General features: G+C 38.6%; 1 protein-coding gene across 1 annotated transcript in view; it reads right to left on the bottom strand.

The window, feature by feature from the left end:
• Positions 1–20,902, bottom strand: part of Lrrc7 (leucine rich repeat containing 7) — a 680,756-nt gene that overhangs the window by 502,288 nt on the left and 157,566 nt on the right. The window contains exon 2 of the mRNA XM_055614269.1: positions 20,326–20,423. The gene's annotated coding sequence lies outside the window, so the exon portion shown is untranslated. The remainder of the gene's footprint in view (positions 1–20,325; positions 20,424–20,902) is intronic.

Genomic DNA, 20,902 nt, shown 5'->3' with positions numbered 1-20,902 from the left:
AGAATTCTCTGCAGAAGAATATCGAATGGCAGAGAAACAATTAAAGAAATGCTGAACCTCATTAGCCATCAGGGAAATAGAAATCAAAACAACCCTAAGATTTCACCTTACACCCATCAGAATGGCTAAGATAAAAAACTCAAAAGACAGCACATTTTGGAGAGGTTGTGGAGAAAGGGGAACCCTCCTCCCCTGCTGGTGGGAATGTAAACTTGTACAACCACTCTGGAGAGCAATATGGTGCTTTCTCTGACAACTAGGAATAGCACTTTCTCAAGATACAGCTATACCACTCCTAGGCATATATCCAAAAGATTCTCAAGTACACAATAAGGACATTTTCTCAACCATGTTTGTAGCAGCATTATTTGTAATAGCCAGAAGCTGGAAACAGCCCAGATGCCCCTCAGTGGAGGAATGGATGCACAAATTGTGGTATATCTAAACAATGGAATATTACTCAGCAGTTAAAAACAAGGAAATCATGAAATTTTCAGGTAAATGGTGGGATCTGGAAATATCATCCTAAGTGAGCTATCCCAGCAGCAGAGGGATGCACATGGTATATACTAACTCATATAGACATATAATATAGGATAAACCTACTAAAATCTGTACACCTAAAGAATCTAATCAAGGTGGAGGACTCTTGTTAAAATGCTCAATTCCTACCCATAAAGGCAAAGAGGCTGGACATCAGAAGAAAGAGAAAAGAGGGAACAAGTCAGGAACCTGACACAGAGGACCTCTGAAAAGCTCTGCCCTGCAGACTATCAATGCAGATACTGAGACTTATGGGCAACCTTTGGGCAGAGTGCAGGGAATCTTAGGAAAGAAGTGGGAAACAGTAAGATCTGGAGAGGACAGGAACTCCATAAGGAGAGCAACAGAACCAAAAATTCTGAGCACAGGGGTCTTTCCTGAGACTGATACTCCAACCAAGGACTATGCATGGCGATAACCTAAGACCCCTGCACAGATGTAGCCCATGGCATTTCAGTATCCAAGTGGGTTCCACTGTGATAGGAACAGGGACTATGTCTGACATGAGCTGATTGGCCTGCTTTTTAATTACCTCCCCCTGAGGGGGGAAGCAGCATTACCAGGCCACAGAAGAGGACAAGGCAACCACTCCTGATGAGACCTAATAGACTAGGATCAAAAGGAAGGAAAAAAAAGACCTCCCCTATCAGTGGACTTGGGGAGGAGCATGCATGCAGAGGGTGGAGGAAGGGAGGGATTGGGAAGGAACCATGTTGTGGGGGGATACAAAGTGACTAAAGTATAATTAATAAAGAAAAATAAAATAAAAACATAAAACAAACAAACAAACAAAAATAAAGAGCTCAAAAAATAAATTAAACACCAACAAACAAAATAATCCAATTAAAACCTGGAGTACAGAACGAAACAGAATTCTCAAGAAAGGACTCTTAAATGGTTGAGAAGCACTTAAAGAAATGCTCAACATCCTTATTCATCAGAGAAATCAAAACAACTCTGAGATTTCATCTTACACTGGTCAGAATGGCTAAGATAAAATCTCAAGTGACAGTACATGCTGGAGAGCATATAGAGAAAGAGGAACACTCCTCTATTGATTGTGGGAGTGCAAACTTATACAGCCACTTTGAAAATCAATTTGTACTTACGCAGAAAATTGGGAATAGCTCTCCCTCGAGACCCAGCTATACTACCTTGGGCATATACTCAAACTATTCTCTGTCATTCAACAAGGACATTTGCTCAGTTATGTTCATAGCAGCTTTATTCAGAATAATCAGAATTTGGAAACAAGCTAGATGTTTCTCAAATGAAGAATATATAAAGAAATCGTGTTACATTTACACAAGGGAATACTACTCAGCCATTTTAAAACAAACAAACAAACAAACAAACAAGGATATCCTGAAATTTGCAAAAAAAAAAAATGGATTGAACTGGAAAATAATCATCTTGAGTGATATAAACCAGATCCAGAAAGACATACTTGGTATGTACTCATTTATAACTGGATTGTAGCCATATGGTACAGGATAAACATACTACAATTCACAGACTCAAATAGGATAAATAACAAAGAGGACCAAAGGGAGTACATTTATATCTCACTCAGAAGAGAAAATCAAATAGACCACTGAAGTGGTTGGAGTGAGGGAACAAAATAGGAGAGGGACTCGAGAGATAAATGAGGGTGGAGGTCAGTTCTGGGCAGATCTGGGGAAGTGAGGGAGACAGAGAGCCTGAAGAAAGAAGAGAAACCAAGAGCAGTGGCATCTCTCTTACAAGCGGAGATCTAAGATATTGTAGGCTTCTGAGAAAATATGGGGGTGACTCAAGTTGAGACTCTTAGTAGCAAGGGTCATGGAGACTTAAGAGGCCACCCTCTAATTAGAGAGAACCTTTCGTGGAGGGAGAGGAACACTAACTTATGTGCAAAAGCTTTGACACAAAATTTATCCTGCTTTGGTGTCCAGGGATAAAGACAGAGCAGAGATTGAGGGAATGTCCAAGAAATACCTGCCCCAACCTGAGACCTACATGATGGGAAAGAGCCTACCCCAGACACTATTAATGATACTCTGCTATACTTGCAGACAGGAACCTAGCATAGCTGTCCTCTGAGAGGCTCTACCCTGCAGCAGATAGAAATAGATGGGGAGACTCACAGCCAAACTTTGTGTGAAGTGTACAGAGTTTTGTTGAAAAGTGGAGGAAAGGAGGAGAATAGAAGGACCTGGAGGTGACAAGAGCTTTTTCTGAGGAATAGGGGAGGAAGGATGAAGGAAGAGGGAAGGAGAGTGAGACCTGGAGGGGAGGAGGCTATGATGAGAGTATAAAGAATATAAATAAATTTATTAATTAAAAAACATTTTTTTTTCAGACAGCAGAGCTGAGATGAAGCTTACTAGAGGACTGAAGCTCCAGAATCACATCTTTGTTTGCTGTTTGAGATAGGGTCTGACTATGTAGCTCAGGTTAGCCCTTGATTTGTTATTTTGCTTTTTATCTCACTAGAGATGAGATCCTAGACTTTCCAAGTCTTTTCCACAGGAAAGTCCCTGCATATATTTCATTCACATTCTGTACTGATATTTCTCTATTTATCATAAACCATCTATGTTGTATTGATGTTCTATTTTTTATTCACTGCCATTTTAAAACTATAATTCTTATCAAGGGTGACTGTCAAAGTTCCCAGATCTCTGAAAGTGAAAAGTAAAATGGGAAACAATGTCAAAAGGTAAGGTAGTTGATTCTAGCTTTAATGTACAAGCCTTTAATTTCTTCTACTCAGGTAGATGAAGGAGGAAGATTCAAAGTTCAAGGCTAGCTTGAGCTACAGAATGAGTTCCAGACCAATCTAAGCAACTTATGAAGACTGTCTCAAACTTTTAAAAACATAATAAAAGAGGAAGGGCACTGGGATGTAGCTCAGTGGTGCATAATTGCCTACCCTGTATGAAATCCAGTGTTTCATCCCCTGTTCTTGTGTGTTAGGAGGAAAAGGATGATTACAAATATGAGCAGTTACAGGAAAATGACATGCTACACCTTGGTATAGAGGGAAACATACAGCCAGAACTTGGGGATTAAAATTGACAATGCCAGGAGTTTGTAAAGCCAGCCCAAGCATAGGACCAGGTTCATTTACTTCTAGTGGCTAATATCAAGATAGCAACATGACTAGATATAATGACCTTTACTAAAGGTGCTTAATATTTTGAAATTTGGGATGATTACATGATATAAGTACTTGATTTGGTCAGGTTATTATTGTTTTCCTAAACATAATATTAATCTCATTGGCCCATTGACAGTTTTCATGTGTGATAATTTATATAGTTCTTTACATATTCTAGAAATTAACCTTCTTTTCTGAAGCATGACTCACATGAGTTTTGTCTCACTGTGTAGGATGTCTGTTTATGTTCTGGTACTTTCCTTTGATATGTAAAAGTATTTTAATCTTTTTCATTCCCATTTCTGCAACTGGAGACCTGTTCAGTAAATTCTTGACTGTGTCTGCATCTTGAAATGTTTTTGCTGTGTTTTCAGTTTTTCAAGTTTTAAGATCTTTGATCAATTTTCAGTTGATTTGACAGGACAAAATTTATCCATCTAAATTCATATTCTTACAGGTAGGTATTCAGTTTTGCTAACACTGAGTCGTAAGAGTCCCAAATTCACAAAACAAATAGTAAAGAACACAAATAGCTACATATATCCTGAATACAATGGAAAGCATCAGCATGCCACTGTAATATTTAGCTATGTTTCCCAAAGTAAATATCAATAAAGAGCCTTAAAACTAGGTAATTCAACAAACCAGTGGTATTTAGCAGATATATCTGCAATATTCAAGCCAACAGACAGTATACATTCTTCTCAGTGGCAAATTGAACCTTCTCTGAAACTGATAACATTATAGGCGGCAAAATAAACTTCAACAAATAAAATATAAAAATATTATTTGTCTCTTATCAGCCAGTGGTGGAATAAGGTAGAAATCAACTGTTACAGAAACCTTGGGAAATACAGGCATACCTAGAGTCTGAACAACACACCTCTACATGAATAGCAGGTTATTGAAGAAAATTTACAATTCCTAGAATCAAATGAAAATGGTACTAATGTTTATAGTAACCTCTGGAATACACTCAATTTAGTATGGAAAGGAAAGTTCATCTCTATAAATATTTACATTAAAGAAAAACCAAAAAAAGACTAAAATAAATAACCTAATAATAAACTTTCATATTTTAGAGAAAAAAAAATGAGAGGTCAAGTCCATCTGTCAAGAAATAGTAAAGATGAAGAAAAATTAATAAGATAGAGACTGAAGAAACAATATATAAAGTTGATTAAACAGAGCTGATTTTTAAAAAGAAATTCACAAGTTTGACAAAACCCTAAATAAAATGGAGAGAAAGCACAAATTAATAAAATTAGAAATAAAAATAACTTCTCAGTAGACTTCAGTGAAATCCGGAAGATTATTAGAGAATACATCAAACATTATATTTTAGTGAGTTTGAAAATAGAAGGAAACTTTTTCAGAGTTCAGGGAATCTTATGAAAGAAGGGGGAGATGGAAGACTTGGAGGACAGGAGTTCCACAAAGAGAACAACAGAACAACAACAACAAAAAAGGGGCACATGGGTCTTTTCTGAGACTGATACTCAACCCAAGGACCATGCATGGAGATAACATTGAACCCCTGTACAGATGTAGCTCATGGCAGCTCAGTGTCCAAGAGGGTTTCTAAATAATAGGAACAAGGACCATTTCTGACATAAACTCATGGCCTGGCTCTTTGATCACCTCCACCTGAAAGGGGAGCAGTCTTACCAGGTCACAGAGGAAGTCAGTGCAGACAGACCTGATGAGACCTGACAAGATAGGGTCAGATAGAAGGGGAAGAGGACCTCCCCTATCAGTGGACTGGGGGAGGAGCATGGGAAGAGAAGAGGGAGGGAGAGCAGAATTGAGAGTGCATGAGGAAGGGAGCTATAGCTGGGATATAAAGTGAAAAAATGTAATAAATAAAATAAAGTAAAAAAGACATGAATTTATCATTGCTATCTTTTAATATTGTTGCATATATTTAATCCAACATATTTAGAAACCAAAATTAAACAGAGAGAGGCATAAAAATTGTAAATGTTGCAAAATATACATAAAAATAATTGTTTCCTTTGGAGAACACAGAAACAATGATTCACTAAAATAAGAATAATAATGTGGTATATTTCTGAAAAAATATGAAATTATTTTTGTAAACTCCACTTTAAATAAATGACAAATGTTTGGAGATTAAAAAAAGAAAGACATATAATCTAAGAAATTAAAACCAGGATATAAGACTCTAAGAGCAACAATCAATAAATGGAACCTCATGAAACTGAAAAGCTTCTGTAAAGCAAAGGACACCATCATCAAAAGAAAATGAATGCCTACAGATTGGGAAAGAATCTTCACCAACCCTTTATCTGACAGAGGGCTAATATCCAGCATATACAAAGAACTAAAGAAGATGAAAAGCAGCAAACCAAGTAATCCAATTAAAAAATGGGGGACAGAGCTAAACAGAGAACTCTCTGTAGAGGAATATCGAATGGCAGAGAAACACTTAAAGAAATGCTCGACCTCATTAGCCATTAGGGAAATGCAAATCAAAACAACCCTGAGATTTCACCTTACACCCATCAGAATGGCCAAGATGAAAAACTCAAGGGACAACACATGCTGGAGAGTTTGTGGAGAAAGGAGAACCCTTCTCCACTGCTGGTGGCAATGTAAACTTGTATAACTACTCTGGAAATCAATCTGACGCTTTCTCAGACAACTAGGAATAGCGCTTCCTCAAGATCCAGCCATACCACTCCTAGGCATATATCCAAAAGAGGCTTAAGTACACAATAAGGACATTTGCTCAACCATGTTTGTAGCAGCTTTATTTGTAATAGCCAGAAGCTGGAAACAGCCCAGATGCCCCTCAAATGAAGAGTAGATGCAGAAATTGTGGTATATCTACACAATGGAGTATTACTCTGCAATGACAAATAAGGAAATCATGCAATTTGCAGGTAAATGTTGGGACCTGGAAAGGATCATCCTGAGTGAACTTTCCCAGAAGCAGAAAGACATACACGGTATATACTCACTCATATTGACATATAACATAGGATAAACCTACAAAAATCTGTACATCTAAAGAAACTATTCTAGAAAGAGGACCCTGACTAAAATGCTCAATCCCCATCCTGAAAGGCAAACAGGATGGATGTCAAAAAAAGAAGAAAACAGGAAACAACCTAGGAACCTGCCACAGAGGGCCTCTGAAAGACTCTGCCCTGCAGACTATCAAAGCAGATGCTGAGACTTATGGCCAACTGTTGGGCAGAGTACATGGAATCTTATGAAAGAAATGGGAAATAGTAAGATCTAGAGAGGACAGGAACTCCACAAGGAGAGCAACAGAGCCATAAAATTTGAACACAGGGGTCTTCCCAGAGACTCATACTCCAACCAAGTACCAGGCATGGAGATAACCCTAGAACCCCTGCACAGATGTAGTCCATGGCAGTGTAGTGTCCAAGTGGGTTACATAGTAATGGGAAGAGGGACTGCCCTGACATAATCTGATTGCCTACTTTTTGAGCATCTCCCCCCTGAGGAGGGAGCAGCCTTACCATGCCTCAGAAGGTGACAATGCAGCCACTCCTGATGTGATCTGATTGACTAAGATCAAAAGGAAGGAGAGGAGGACCATCCCTATCATTGGACTTGGGGAGGAGCATGAGTAAAGAAGGGGGAGGGAGGGTGGAATCGGGAGGGGGGAAGGGAGGGGCTTATAGGGGGATACAAAGTGAATAAAGTATAATTAATAAAATAAAATAAAAATTAAAAAAGATAAAATAATTTACTACAAAAAAAAAACCAGGATATAGGCAATGTAAATATATCCATAAAAATCAATGAAATTAAAGTAGTAATTAATGGTTTCCCCATAAAAGAAGTCCAATACTAGATAGATCTACTGCTGAATTCTATGGAACTTAAAGATGAGAAAATACAAATGCTTCTCAAAGTAGTCTATGAAATAGAAGGGAAAAGAACAGGACCAAAGTAATTCTACAGAGTCAGTATTAACTTTGGTGTCAAAACTAAATAATAACAACAAAACAAAAATCCCTAAAGTCCTATGTCCCTGGCAAACATGGACACAAAATTTCTTAACAAGATAATTATAAATTGAATTAACAATAAACAACCATATGCCAACACCAAGTTAATTGTATCTGAGAAGAGCAAATATATATAAATAGTAAAGGTAATATGCCATATAAATAAACTTAATGCCAAAATTCCGTGATTACTTTATAGATGAAGAAATAAAATTTGAAAAAGTTCTGAGTGCCTTAATGATAAGAATTGTGAAGATAAGAATCCAGAACACATGCAATGTGACTCAGCAAAATAAAGTCTATGTACAACAGACCTATTTCCAACATCACACTAAATAAGTAAAATTTGCAAATATGTTTATTCACTCCATTCCTATTTAATATAGCATACTAAATCTTAATCAAAGCAACAAGAGACAGATATAAAAGGTATAAAAACAGGAAAGGAGGATGTCAAATATCCCAATATTCAAATGATATGATTCTATACTTAAAAGAATCTACCAGAAAACTTTCAGATATGTTAAACACTTTCAGTAAAGCTTAAGAACACAAAACCAGTATGTGGAAATCAGCAGCTTCTATTCCATCAGAAGTAAGCCAAGAACAAACTTGCTTAGAAAGAAACAGGAAAACTATGTCATTTGTAATGGGTTCAAAAAATATTTAGGAACACATCTACCCAAGGAAGTAATAACAACGATAGATAGGAAATTTAAGAAGACACATGTTTGAAGCACCTGCCATGCTCTTAAATTAGAGAAATGACTACATTTCTAAAACTAATATACAGTCAATATAGTTCTCATCAAAATCCAATGACAATTCTTCACAGAATGAGAAAACCTAATTCTGAAATTCATATAGAAACACAGAAGACCACAGATAATCAAAGCAATCCTAAGCAAAAAGAAGCCTGCTAGTGGTCACAAAATTTATGACTTCAAATTATACTGAAGAGCCACACCAAAAAAGACCAATGGAAATTAGTAGTGGGCCTAGAAGTAGTCCCACCCAGCTATGATCACTTCATTGTTGACAAAGACATTTAAAAAAACAAAAACAAAAACAAAGAAAAACATACACACACTAGAGACCGAGACCAGATAGTCTTAACTAATAGTTCTGACAGAACTATATTCTATCCTTGTGCCACTGTGATCAAAGATTAATGATGCTGCAGTGTGGTTTGAGCAGAGTGATGAGAAGTTACACTCATGATGAACCTGGAGGAGTAGAGGAGTGGCTCTGTGAGGGATTATCACTTACAGGAAGGCCTTCCTGCTTATGGGTAGAATCTGAGGGCAATATTAAGATGAAAGACTTTCAGAACTGTGTTTAAGAAAGTCACATGAGGGAGTGTCCCGCAGCACCTAGGAACCTTTGCAAGGGTTATTTGTGGGAGATTCAAATTGTACTTATGAAGTGACATTGAGAGACCTTGAAATCAAAATAGACAGCAAAACGGGTGAGAGAATATGAACAATGACCCCTAGATTAAAATGATTTTTAAAAGGGCGGGGCAAGATGGCAGCGCCAGGAGGGCTCTCATTCTGACCAGCAGCACAGCAGGAACGGCACAGTGACCAGCAATCAGAACTCGTGGCCATAAAACACAAATGATTGTGTTTCCCAGGTGAGAGGATACCCCACGGTGGGGGATTCAATCAGCTTTCAACTCACCCGGCTAAACCATGGAAGAGATCCCGGTTCCGCCAGACGCTTGGACGCCAGCCCAGAGCCACACGCCAGTGTGCTCTGATCACGGTTCCAGACTGAACTGTGTACACCACAACATCAGAGACTGGAATCTCCAGTCAAGAGAAAACCCCATGTCGCAGGAAATGATTGGGACCGACTTTAGGTCACCTAGACATCCCTTGGAAAAGACTCGGGTTCCACGGGCGCCCCAGGAGCGAGCCCAGAGCCAGAGTGAAGGACCCAGGCTCCAGCACAGAGCCCTGCCTGCATGCCTGATTCACTGCCTCAGATAGAACTGTGGACCCCAGGGCACCAGAGACTGAGTTTCACTGTCTGGTGCAAACCCACAGGGAGGGAATCGGATGTGCTGGTTTGATCTCAGAGCACTCAGCCGACACCCCCAACCTGAAAAGTTCTCAGGAAAATTTCCCAGTTTAGACAGACGCCCAGGCTCCCAAAGGCCAGAAAGGTGGAACCGAACATGTCTGTGCCTGCGGGTTCGACTCGCCATCCCAGACAGAAGGGCGGTCCCCAATTTGGCCCAGAAGGGGACACACACTGCCAGCCCAGATCAGAGCGTACAGCCTCTGGACCAAAGCAGCACCCTCAGCTGCCATCACAGACCCGGGTGCACAGCATCTGGACTAGAACGGCACCCACAGCCTCCATCCCAGACAGGGACACACAGCTTCTGGCCCAGAGTGAGGCACCCAGCTTCCAGACCAGAGAGGAGCCCTCAGTTGCCAGCCTACAGAGGTGTGCACAGCATCCAGACCAGAGCAGCGCCCCCAGGGGCCAACTCAACCTAGGCGCACATTCTTCAGGCCCAGAGCAGAGCACTCAGCCCCTGGCCTAGAGACTTGCTGGATGCTCCTCTCACCTTCCCGAACAGAGCTATGTGCCCCAGGATATCAGACTGAGTTTCCCTGTTGGGAGAAAACCCCACAGCTAGGGAATCAGCAGGATCTTCAAGACAGCTGTACCTGGAAAACAGTATAACAACAAAAACAACAGCTAACTAAATTCAGAACAAGAAACCCAGCAGCAGGAAAACTGTCTTGTGAACTTCTATGGGTGAGAAGAGAGCCCCTCTAACTAACAAAGACCCCAGCTACTACTCAGGTCTATACACCTGAGGTGAGCAGTGGCAATTCCTGTGAAACACTGGCTATACAGTGACCATACCCAAAAAGCAGAGGAGGCCTCCTTCAGGAAAAAATCATCTACCGGCCAAGGGGATTCTCCCTAACTCAGGACTCCAGGAAGCACAGAAACTAACAGCCAACACCTAAAACAGCCCAATGGGTAGAGGTCAGCATAAAAGTCCAAACAACAAAAGACAGAGCAATATGGCATCTCCAGGACCCAGACATCCAGGACGAGCAGCCCTGGACAACCCAGTATAATAGAAAATCAAGAAGATGACCTTACATCTATGCTGATGAAGAGGATAATAGAGGAAACAAAAAATATGTAAAGAATTAGAGGAAGATAAAACCAAAGAGATCATGGCTATCCATAAACAAATGGAGGAAGTTAAAGACAAGCAGACTATGGCCATCCATAAAGAAATATGGGAATATGCAGCCAAACAGTTTGCGGCCTTCAGAGAAGAAATAATTAAATCACTGAAAGAACTAAAAGAAACATAGCTGAAGAAACTAAAAGAAAAAAAAGGAAAATACAATCAGACAGGTGAAGGAAGTAAACAAAACAACACAAGACCTGAAGATAGAACTGGAAAAATTAAAGAAAACACAAATGGAGGAAATAATGGAGAGGAAGAATTTAGGGAAGAAAACAGGAACTACAGAGGTAAGCATAACCAGCAGACTACAAGAGATAGAAGAAAGAATCTCAGGTGTAGAAGATACAATGGAAAAAATCAATGTATCTGTCAAAGAAAATGTTAAATCCAAAAAATTCCTGACACAGACCATCCAAGAAATCCAAGACAATATGAAAAGACAAAACCTAAGAATAATAGGAATAGAGGAAAAAAAAGATTCCCTTCTCCAAGACCCAGAAAATATTTTCAACAAAATCATGGAAGAAATTTCCCCCAAGTTAAAGGAGAGGCCAATAAGAATACAAGTGGTATAGAGAACACCCAAAAAATTTGACCAGAAAAGAAAATCCTCCTGCCACATGCCACATAATAGTCAAAACAGTAAGTATACAGAACAAAGAAAAACTACTAAAAGCTGCAAGGGAAAAAGGCCAAGTAACATATAATGGCAAACTTATTAGAATCACACCTGAATTCCCAACAGAGACTATGAAAGCCAGAAGGGCCTGGACAGATATCATGCAGACCCTAAGAGAACACAGATGTCAGCCCAGGCTACTCTACCCCGCAAAACTCTCAGTCCTGATAGATGAGAAAACAAGATATTTAATGACAAAAACAAATTTCAACAATACCTACAAACAAATCCAGCATTACAGAAGACACTGGAAGGGAAAATACAACCCAAGAAAATTAGCTAACCTTACTGCAGTAAAAAAAAAAAAAAAAAAAAACCAACCAAGCACAAAACATTATGACCACAGACTAACAGAATGGATGCATAAACAAAACCCAGCAATCTGTTGCATACAAGAAGCACACCTAAGGCAAAGATAGACATTACCTGAGGGTAAAGGGTTGGAAGACGACTTTCCAAGTAAATGACCCGAGAAGCAAGCAGGAGTAGCCATTCTAATATGTGATAAAATAGACTTTCAATCAAAATTAATAAAAACAGATGGGGAAGGATACTTCATACTCATCAAGGGAAAATTCCACCAGCAAGACTTCACAAACCTGAACATCTATGCCCCAAATACAAGAGCACCCACATTTGTAAAAGAAACATTGATAAAACTTAAACCACATATAGATCCCCACACATTAATACTGGGAGACTTCAACACCCCACTTTCAACAAAGGACAGGTCAACTAAACAGAAATTAAACAAAGAAACAATGTTTCTAAGAGAGGTCATAATCAAATTTGATTCATAATCAAATAGACCTAACAGACATTTATGGAACCTTACACCCAAACACAAAAGAATTTACCTTCTTCTCAGCACCTCATGGAACCTTCTCCAAAATAGACCATATAGTTGTTACCTAAACCTCACAAAGACTCAACAAAGAAAGAGAATTTCAGGCCAATCTCCCTTATGAACATAGATGCAAAAATACTCAACAAAATACTTGCTAAACCGAATCGAAGAACATATCAAAGATATTATGCACTATGACCAAGTAGGCTTCATCCCAGGTATGCAGGGGTGGTTCAATATACGGAAATCCATCAATGTGATCCACCATATTAACAAACTGAAAGAAAAAAAACACATGATAATCTCCCTAGATGCTGAAAAAGCATTTGACAAAATCCAACATCCATTCATGTTTAAAGTATTGGAGAGATCAGGGATACAATGCACATATCTAAACATAGTAAAGGCGATATACAGCAAGCCTATAGCCAACATCAAACTGAATGGAGAGAAACTTAAAACAATCTCACTGAAATCAGGGACAAGGCAAGGATGCCCATTGTCTCCATATCTCTTCAACATAGTGCTGGAAGTCCTTGCTAGAGCAATAAGACAGGAGGAGATCAAGGGGATACAGATTGGAAAGGAAGAAGTCAAATTATCACTATTTGCAGATGATATGATAGTATATGTGAGCAACCTCAAAAACTTTACCAGGGAACTCCTACAGCTAATATATACCTTCAGGAGAAAGTGGCTGGATACAAAATTAACTCAAAAAAATGCGTAGCACTCCTGTATACAAAAGACAAAAGGGCTGAGAAAGAAATGAGGGAAACAACACCCTTCACAATAGCGACAAATGACATAAAGTACCTTGGTGTAACCCTAACCAATCAAGTCAAAGACTTGTATGAAAAAAAATTTCCAGTCTCTAAAGAAAGAATTAGAAGAAGATATCAGAAGATGGAAAGATCTCCCATGCTCATGGCTTGGAAGGAAAAATGGCCATCTTACCAAAAGCAATCTACAGATTCAACGCAATTCCCATCAAATTGCCAACACAATTCTTTACAGACCTGGAAAGAAAAATTCTCAACTTCATATGGAATAACAAGCAACCCAGAATTGCTAAAACAATCCTCTACAATAAAAGATCTTCTGAAGGTATCTCCATCCCTGATCTTAAGTTATATTATAGAGCAACAGTTTTAAAAACTGCATAGTACTGGCATAGAAACAGAATGGTGGATTAATGGAACTGAACAGAAGACCCAGAAATAAACCCACACACTTATGGACACCTGATTTTTGACAAAGATGCCAAAACCATACAGTGGAAAAAAGATAGCATCTTCAACAAATGGTGCTGGTCCAACTGGATGTCTACATGTAGAAAAATGAAAATAGATCCATACTTATCACCCTGCACAAAACTGAAGTCCAAGTGGGTCAAAGACCTCAACATAAAACCAGACACATTAAATCAGCTAGAAAAAAAGTGGAGAATACCCTAGAACTCATTGGTACAGGAGTAAACTTCCTGAACAGAACACCAACAGCACAGGCTCTAAGAGCAACAATCAACAAATGCGACCTCATGAAACTGAAAAGCTTCTGTAAAGCAAAGGACACTGTCATCAAAACAAAACGAATGCCTACAGATTGGGAAAGAATCTTCACTAACCCTTTATCTGACAGAGGGCTAATATCCAGCATATACAAAGAACTAAAGAAGCTGAAAAGCAGCAAACCAAGTAATCCAATTAAAAAATGGGGAACAGAGCTAAACAGAGAATTCTCAATAGAGGAATATTGAATGGTAGAGAAACACTTAAAGAAATGCTCAATGTCATTAGCCATTAGGGAAATGCAAATCAAAAGGACACTGAGATTTCACCTTACACCCATCAGAATGGCCAAGATGAAAAACTCAAGTGACAATACGTGGAGAAATTGTAGAAAAAGTTGAACCCTCCTCCACTGTCAGTGGGAATGTAACCTTGTACAACCACTCTGGAAATCAATTTGGCGCTTTCTCAGACAACTAGGAATAGTGCTTCCTCAAGATCCAGCCATACCACTCCTAGGCATATATCCAAAAGAGGTTCAAGTACACAATAAGTACATTTGCTCAGCCATGTTTGTTGCAGCTTTAATTGTAATAGCTAGAAGCTGGAAACAGCCCAAATGCCCCTCAACTGAAGAGTGGATGCAGAAATTGTGGTACATCTACACAGTGGAGTATTACTCTGCAATGACAAATAAGGAAATCATGCAATTTGCAGGTAAATGTTGGGACCTGGAGAGGATCATCCTGAGTGATCTTTCCCAGAAGCAGAAAGACACACATGGTATATACTTACTCATATAGACTTTAGGATAAACCTAAAATCTGTCCATGTAAAGAAACTAATCAAGAGAGTGGACTTTAACTAAAATGCTCAATCCTCATCCCGAAAGGCAAAGAGAATGGACATCAGAAGAAGAAGAATGCAGGAAAGAACCTAGGAACCTGCCACAGAGGGCCTCTGAAAGGCTCTGCCCTGTAAACTATCAAAGCAGACGCCGAGTCTTTATGGCCAACTGTTGGGCAGAGTGCATGGAATCTTATGTAAGAAGTGGGAAATAGTAGGTTATGGAGAGGACAGGAACCCCACAAGGAGAGCAACAGAACTAGAAGGTTTGTAAACAGGGGTCTTCCCAGAGACCCGTACTCCAACCAAGTACCAGGCATGGAGATAACCTAGAACCCCTGCGCAGATGCAATCCATGGCAGTTTAGTGTCTAAGTAGGTTACATATTAATGGGAAGAGGGACTGCCTCTGACACAATCTGATAGGCCTGCTCTTTGATCACCTCCCCCTGAGGGGAGAGCAGTTTTACTAGGCCACAGAAAATGACAATGCAGTCACTCTGGATGTGATCTGATAGACTAAGATCAGAAGGAAAGAGAGGGGGAGGTCTCCTATCAGTGGACTTGGTGTGGGGCATGAGTGAAGAAGGGGGACGAAGGGTGGGATTGGGAGGGGAGGAGAGAGGGGCTTTTGGGGTGATACAAAGTAAATAAAGTGTAAAAAAATAATAATAATAATAAAGAAAAGTTTAAAAAATGATTTTTAACATCATTTAAAAGTAAAACAAAGATCCTAGGAGATATTCAGGGTTTGAAAGGAGTATGGGCAACCTGGATCTGTATTTGTGATTTTCCTAGTGTGTAAATAGCTGAGGTGGGCTGGAGATATCTGTTGTGAGTCATCTGATTACGGGACTAGCTGACACTGATGGGATGTCTGTGGTGGTAGTATATGGTGTTATATTTAGAAAGAAGAAGACATTGAACTGCTTCTAAAACTAGTATTTATTGCTGGAAAGAGACAGTTGAGTGTGCAAGAGAGTAAGCTAAAATACTGGAGGAAATCTATGAGAGCATTGCATTATGGTAGTCATGAGCACAGGAGCATCTGTGTTGATATATTCCTGCTGTAACAAGCTGTGGACACCTGAGAGACTCATCAGCAGAAGAGTGTGCTTCCCACAGTTCTGAGATCAAAGTGTGGATGGTTTGGGAGCTTGGTAAGGGACATTTTATGGTTCATGGAGGTCCCTTTCACACATGTGCTCACAGTATAGAAAGGATGAAGAAGTCTCTTGGGGTCCTTTTATGAGATTACCAACTCCATTTACAATGATTCTGTTCTGATGCTCAAACTTCATCTCAAAGCATTCCTCCTACTATCATCCTTCAGTAATCAGATTTTAACAAATGATCTTTGGAAGACTGTAAATGCTTAAATTATTTATTTATTTATTTATTTATTTTAGAAAGCACTTAAAATGTTTGATGAGTTTAACAAATGGCGAAGCAGAACTCTAAGATTGTGCTGTTGTCAATGTCATTACATCTTCTGATATTGGATTTTTGCAAAAACTACTCTTGTGAATGCAGAAAACTGTAACTTTCTGCGAGCCAAGAGAATATGGCAAAAATACATTGGCACTGTGGTTCCAGCAGTATTATTTTGAATTAACAGAAAATGAGATTATCTTGGGTGGTTTTGGTTTAGTCAGTTGAAAAGGTGTAAAACAGGGGGGAAAGTCTAACTGGGAAAAGGGAGAATATGCATCCATTTAGAGTGTCCATACAGCCAAAAGGGAAAGTATATGGCACTTAAGAGGTGTCTCCAGAAAGCAGCCAAAAAAAGAAGTTAGCTGTCAGCTTGAAAGCATTCACAAATAGATCCTTCCCAAACTGAGCTCCTAGTAAGGCCCAGAGAAGCTAGGCCTAAACTCCTGACACACAATTGAGAGAAATACATGATAAATTAAACCAATGGATGTATTGGAGCTGGTGTCATGGAGATAGAAAATCTTTATAGTAGCATGAAGAGGTCATTGGTGTCTTGAATGAAAGTTGTATGAGTGGAATGAAGGTTGGAGCCCCATCAGGCTTGTTTGAGGGACCAAGTGTGAAGCGAGCAAATGGGGCTGCCACAGATGGCTCTTTGGGGAGATCTTTGGAACAGAACATAAACTGATTAAGGTTGTAGTTTAAAGGACATTTTTTTTCCTTGATTGTGTTTTATTTATTTTTATTTTTATTTTATTTTTTTATCATTAGTTACATTTTATGAACTCTGTATTCCGTCTGTATCCCGCTCCCTCATTCCCTCCCAAACCCTCCCTCCCTCATCTCCTCCCTGCCCCTTTCCAAGTCCACTGACTGGGAGGACCTCCTCCCCTTTTATCTGACCCTGTTTTATCAGGTGTCTTCAGGACTGGATGACCTCCTCAAGGACAAATTTTTATTAGACTTTTTTTTTAAATGAGGAATAACTTGGCTGTGCCTGAAAGTTTGTTTATGTAAGAATTAACTTATTTTTTTTTCTGGATGTTTGCTCAGCCTTGGTAGACACAGCACAGCTAGATAAAATTAATATTTAATAACTAGCTAAGAGCAGTGTCTGGTGACCTAAGGTTGATGTCAATATTGAAAATACTATAAAAGTTTAGGGCTTACAAAAGATAGTAGTGTGAAATATGCCATTAGCAAGACCTTCTACAAAGAGATATTGACATCTGAATGGAGCTCCACATTCTTTGTTCTCCAAACAGGTAGATGATGCCCCTAGACCCTCTGTGATGCTGCTTTTCTGATGTGGAAGCTTGCCCTGGGAAATGAGCAGAAGGAGTGGGTTGGACCCTAGGCTGAACCTGTGGCATCAACAGACATCACTTCATCACGTTAGGTGCATTGCTGGATAACATGAATTATAGTCTAGCAGTTGCCAAGTCAGCCTGATGCTGCCTGTGTGGAACTTGCATTACACATTATTTTTTTCTATAAAAGGAGTAACATGAATTTTCAGTTTTTGGCATTTCATTCTTTAGAAGCTAAAGGCTCATGAATTTTCAGAAAATTTGTATTTTTGATATAAAAACATATTATACTTAAACAGAAATTAATTTGGTATAAGACAGTAATATTAGCAACAGACAAAGTTTGAGGCTGTGAAAAAAATCAAAGGGCCAAAGAAAAATTTTTATGTCTCAGATTCTGTGCACACACTTAATGTAAATATTTGTCTCCTCACAATAGTCCTGCAAGGCATCAAGGCATGACTCACCATCACCCATATTTTAAAGGTATATAAATTGAGTTCTTTATGAATATAACAAGAAGTGTACTGCAAGCAGTTACTGCCACACGTCTTGTGTTAGAGAGGTGACATCTTCATGCGCCTCTAAAGTTAATAAACTACTACAATGTTTTGTTTCTAATATTAAAAAAAATGTTGTCTTTTTCTCGGGAGTTAATGTTTCCCTATTAGAACACAGGAGGGACTTCCCATTACATTAACAAGGGGCAACTTAGATCTCTGTGGAAGATAATAAAATTACATACATATAAAACATATTTATAAGTATATATAATATATATATTTCATGTAGAGGCTTCCAGTAGTTATAGTAATAATTTTCTTACCTATATATGAAATATGTATAGTCAATATATGTAGTTTATACCAGGAAGCAATAAGGCTTAAGAATGAAATGTATCTACCAATATAGTTATCATCATTAGTCTTGTGTAGTTGATGGATTACTCTTATTTGCCATCAATCACTTGCTTAGCCAGTAATTTTTAGGCTTAACCTTGCATCATAATCTCTAATATGGCTTCTTAAAATACAGATAACCACTCTCAGATGAGATATTTAATTTAGCAAGTTTGGCCATAAGCCTTTGAATCTTCACATTTATTGAGTTCTTGGGTGAATCATCTGCTACTGGCTTAAATGCCAGAATTTATGAACCACTACGTCAGACAGGAGTTCAAATCTTTCTCAAGCCATGTGGGATGGCTAGGTCATTATGTCAACACTTAGAAGCTGAGGCAAAGGCCAGTCTGCACTACTTAGTGAGACTTTATAAATATAAACTTTCCTATAAAAAGCCAGGTAAAGGACTTCGGTTTTGTTCTGCAGAGCATTTGGCCCGAGTCATAACAGCTTGAGTGTTTCTCTACAACTAAAAGTAGTTCTGCAGAACATCTAAACAAATATGTGATGCCCATGTTTCCACAAAGTCTTATATACAGGAACAGGCATTAGGATGGATGCCACAGTAAACTTCAATTGAGTAACTATTAGCTTATATAATTCACTAAAGGGGTACTCATGGAAATCCCTATTTCTCTGGGAACCATCTATCAATGTATCCACATATCTTCTGAGTTTTTAAGTAAGATTGATAGACCTATACCATAGACAAATATAAAGAATTGAGGAGAAAGGCCAGTGTCTCTTATGAATTCAGTAAAAGAAATGATCTCCATAAGTATTTTTGGCTGAACAGCATCTTCACTTTCACATTTAAGTTTTTTTTTTAATTGGATATTGTTTATAGGGTTAAAAGACATGAATCCACCATGTAAAAGATCAACACTCTAGTGAACGACATAGAAGCTACTGCAAAAAGGGTTTATTAGCTTTACTACACAGCACATATTGAAAGCACTTCACTTGCTGAATATGCAGGCAGTGCATTTAATCCTTCCCCACACTTCAAACTAATTTAAACGCAAGTGTAAAAATAACCTATTGTGCTATCTATGACTGTGGAGCTCAGTATTAACTTCATGGTTAAGAAATTAAAAATTAAGTTTTTAAAATTGGAGAAAATTCAGATGAGTGTCATAATTTATTATACTGAAAATAATTGCATGCAAATACCACAAGGAAAGTTCATATTATGAATCATCTTTAAAACTTCAGATGCAAATATCATGTCAAAAGTCTCCAACAATCTGTGATATGCAATGGTATATAAATATTTAAATGAAGTCTCTACAGATGACTACACATTCTAATATAAAATAATTTGAGGCTGGATTAAAGTGTCTTTAGAGTGTCATTTATAGCATCTATATTTCAAAACAGTTTACTAAATTCCATTAAATCAAATATTTCAGTTTGACTAATGGGTCTACATTTACCCTGAGGCATTTAATTCTCTAGTAACACAGTGTTTTTCAAAGAGTATGACATTTTAAGAAAGAAAAAAAAATGTTCAAAAGAGAACTGTAGTGCAAAGGAAACTGCAAAATGTTGATTTTAAGCACATTTTATAAGGTTCTTTTCCTCAAGACATTGGTATGTATGAAGTATAGAGATATTGAAACATTTAGAGTACTGCGTGGACTTTTCTCATTTAACACAAAAACCAAATGGGAAGTTCTTGAAGTGCCAGAAAATACTCATGGGAAAATGGGGCTCACAGAACTTGTATTTGTTGTAACTTTTTTAAAAGGTCAATTTAACATATATCTATTGAGTACCTCTCTAATTTTCTGAGTTTTTAAATGTTCATTTTTGTTTTTCTTGCACTCACCAAAATTCTACGTAGAACATATTTAATCTGATTAGACATACTTACACTCCTCTTCAGGCCTCTTCCGAAGGGCTGCACGAGCCTCCTTGTAAGGACTTCGCTGATATTGTGGGGGATTCCTTCCCCGTATTAGGCTCTCCATCCTGTTAAAGAAAGACCAAGAGTATTTTTTACTATTAATTTTTATATTAATCACAGGTTATTTACTTTGTATCCCAGCGGTAGCCCTGTCCCTCATTCCCTCCCAATCCCACCCTCTCTCCCTCATCACCTCCCTGCTCCTTTCCAAGTCCACTGCTAGGGGAGGTCCTCCTCCCCTTCCATCTGACCCTAGCTTATCAGGTATCTTCAGGACTGGCTGCCATGTTCTCCTCTGTGCCTAGCAGGACTGTTCCTCTCTCGGGGGGGGGGGTGTTGGGGAGGTAAAGAAGCCAGTCATTGAGTTCATGTCAAAAATAGTTCCTGTTGCCCTTACTAGGGAAAACCACTTGGTTACTGAGCTACCGTGGGCTACCAAGAGTATTTTAATTCCCTAATCTTGACTGATAATGTAAATTTAAATACTAACAGAAGTTTTGTAGCCCACACCATTAAGTATCTCACAAATAAGATGGCAAGGTAA

This window comes from Psammomys obesus, unplaced genomic scaffold (genome assembly GCF_907164565.1).
Source record: "Psammomys obesus unplaced genomic scaffold, mPsaObe1.curated_primary_1811, whole genome shotgun sequence".
NCBI classification, from domain to species: Eukaryota; Metazoa; Chordata; class Mammalia; order Rodentia; family Muridae; genus Psammomys; species Psammomys obesus.
The sequence above is the reverse complement of the archived record's forward strand: the minus strand, read 5'-3'. Positions and strand labels throughout refer to the sequence as shown.